The sequence below is a fragment of the Cebus imitator genome, unplaced genomic scaffold, assembly GCF_001604975.1.
Source record: "Cebus imitator isolate Cc_AM_T3 unplaced genomic scaffold, Cebus_imitator-1.0 Scaffold20, whole genome shotgun sequence".
In the NCBI taxonomy this organism is placed as follows: Eukaryota; Metazoa; Chordata; class Mammalia; order Primates; family Cebidae; genus Cebus; species Cebus imitator.
In genome coordinates this window covers 10,284,931-10,288,100 of record NW_016107335.1, presented here as the reverse complement: position 1 = coordinate 10,288,100, position 3,170 = coordinate 10,284,931, and positions in this window count along the sequence as shown.

The window sequence follows — 3,170 nt, the reverse complement described above, 5'->3', positions numbered from 1 at the left end:
CAGGTATTCATCTCCTAACGTAGTGTCCAGCACATGAAATTATTATTTTAAGCCATTATCTTCTATTCCCACTATACCATTGCTTGATTTCTGGTAGTCAGAACCCCATTTTATTTTTATAGCTTTGGTTTTATAGCTTCAATTGAGTCAGAATGTGCTGACCTCTGTCTATCCTTAGAGACGGCTGATTCCTTCCTTGCAAACCATTAGGGTAACATTGACTAAAGGGTTTTCCACTTGCCTTGCTGAACCTGAAGCTCATAAAGTCATTGAAGATGGCTTAATTGGTTATGCATTTCAACAAATGCAATATCTCCAGAGGGTTGCCTTTCATGTCAGTGGGTACATACGATCTTTATTAATCATATGATAAATACCAGATTCCTTCAGAACTCAAGCACTCTCTACCAGTTTAGTTAATGGTGATTCTTGCCACTGAAGACAGGACAAACTAGAAAGCACAGGCCATTGGGGGGCTCATTTGTGATGTTATGATATCTAAGCATTATTCTCTTATGTTAGGCTGTCAATTAGGACAAGGTGAGCATAGTTTTTGTTTTGTTTTTTCTTTCAAGTGTGTGTGTTTCTGTTTGAGCATCTTTGTTTTCCGTGGCAGGCTTTAAAAGGGTATTCAGTAGTGCAACTAAGGAGGGTTTTTTCCATTCTTTAAAACGAGCTCATTAGACTCTGCAAATTGATGCAGTACAAACAACATTGAGAGGGTCTGGGTTCCCACATAAATTAGCTCAGTTTGTGCAAGATGAAAAATGCTTTGGCCACAACAGCCAGCACTACAAACACAGCCTGGCTTGGAAAAAACAAGGTGTGCCCACCGTGTCTCTTACGTCACCCGCAGTCATAAAAGTGCTGTAATTAAAACTGAGCTGACAATTTGCTTAATGATGTGCGAGGCAGAGGAGAATCCAAGGAGGGCCCCCACATGTGGTTGGCTGGAGTTTCTGCCATTCCAACAGAGGTGGCCGTAGCAAAACTCTTCTTCACTTGAGAAAATGGTGACTCATCCGAGAAGACGTGAGGTGGATGGTGAAGCCAAGCCAGCTGCCTTCCAATCATCAACACCATTTCCAAAATAATGAGTTTGTGTGAGTGAGAAGGTGCTTAAGGTGCTTTGGAACTATCCATTTATAATTAGCCAGGTCAAATTTAAGAAAATTAAACTATTCCCAGCAATACAACTTAGACCAATTAACGACTTAATTGGTTCACCATAATAATATGAGGTAGGGTTTCTGGTTCAGTTTTCTTCTTTCAGAATTACTATTATATTATTATATAAGAAAAGAATCTTTTTAAAGTTAGTGAGACATGGCGTCTCAATTGCAGCTGACACAATGCTGTTACCCCAGATTTTGAACAAGCTCTGGAATCCATTTCCTCCACAGATTCATTGTAGACCCTTGAATGGTCACTCGACCTCATCCTTTCCTGACCCATGAGTTTAGAAGCCCAGCTGCCACAGAGAGGTGGTTTAGATTTGATTCTTGATATTCGCTCTATGTTTGGGAAATTTGGAAACTTTCCAAGTAGATCCAGTATCTATCTAGATGCTTAATTATTGGGATAAAAATAGTACTCAGTATTTCCTGAGATGTTCTTTAATAATTTAAAAATGCATTGCATTTAAGTACCACCATGCTTAAAAAACAAAAGCAACAACAAAAAACATTTTGTAAGTTTGGGGAGACATTTTCCTAACACAACATGTTATACCTTTAAACTGAGAAGTTTATCCTCGTGCCATTTCTGAAGGCCACCCACCACTCCTGACAGCCAGCCCACCATTCTTAATAGAAAAAAATTCAGTTTATGTATTTGTAAATGTCCAAATCAAAGATCTATTTCTATTAACACCGCTCTCCAGCTCAATTGTCCAGAAAGTCAGGGGATCTTTAGTGCAAAAATGTTCTCCACCTTATGAGGGAAAGCTTAATAGTTAAAATGGATATTGAAAAATATGAAGAGATAAAGAGAAGGCAACTCTTAAAACCTGCTAGTTTTAACCTCTTTTCCCCCAAGAAGATTCTAAATAATTGCATAGTATTTACTTACCAAAACACAACTCTCTTTGAGCCAAAACCCGAGTGCTTTTTCACTGTCATCATGTGGGTTTCTTAGGGACATTCATTGCACATTAAAAGCTCATGAACATGGAAAACTTTGTTCAGATGGCTTCTGAGATAGTGCACGCCCCTTTGAACCATGCCCTGAGCTGGGTTTCCACTGTCAAGCAGGTGGTTGAGCATAGCACTAAGATAGTTAACCTAATTTGTTCCCAGAAAATCAGGTCTATAGTTAGTAGGGAAATAAAGTGAAGTTTTGCTCAGCCCAAGAATGGGAATCATCTCTGCTGATAAGAAAATAATCTTTTTAAAGTTTGTGAGACATTGAGGCTCACAAAACAGCTATGTGCAAAGATCAAACAGTTCCAAAAATCGTTCTATGCAACCATTGTCAGAACTTTCTTTTGTATCTTGAAAATACATAGTAATACAGGCTACATTCAACATAAACTACATCATATCTGAGAATACTAGAAACGGTGCGTATTTTACTCATTCCTTTATATGATACATTATTTTAATGTTATTTGAGTTGAATTGATACTTTGTTAACCCACTTAATGTTTATCTTGAATATTCTAGTCTTTTATTATAAACACTAAGGCAAATAACTTAATAAATACTCTTAATAGAACAAATACAGCAAGCTATGCTTCCAGATGATGCTGACTAGTTGAGAGCATAGCAAAGAAAATAGAAGGATAAGTTTTGGAGTTGGAAAATCTTGAATCTAAATCCTAATTCTGCTATTTCTCAGCAGAAGGACTTAGATAAGTTCTTTAACTTCTCTGAGCTTTAATCTTCTCACCTACAAAGTAGAAATCATAAAATGCCTAGGTCCTGATGGTCGTGAGAATTAAATAATATATGATCAATGTAACATGCTTAGTATTTGATATGCCACAGATGGGGTGCTAGCCATATAGTAACACATTATGCTGTAAGAAAAACAGTGACATTTCTTTTTCCCTCCCTCCCTTCCTCCCTGCCTCCCTTCCTTCCTCTCTCTCTTCCCTCCTCCCTCCCTCCCTGCCTGCCTTCTTTCCTTCCTTCCTTCCTTCCTTCCTTCCTTCCTTCCTTCCTTCCTTC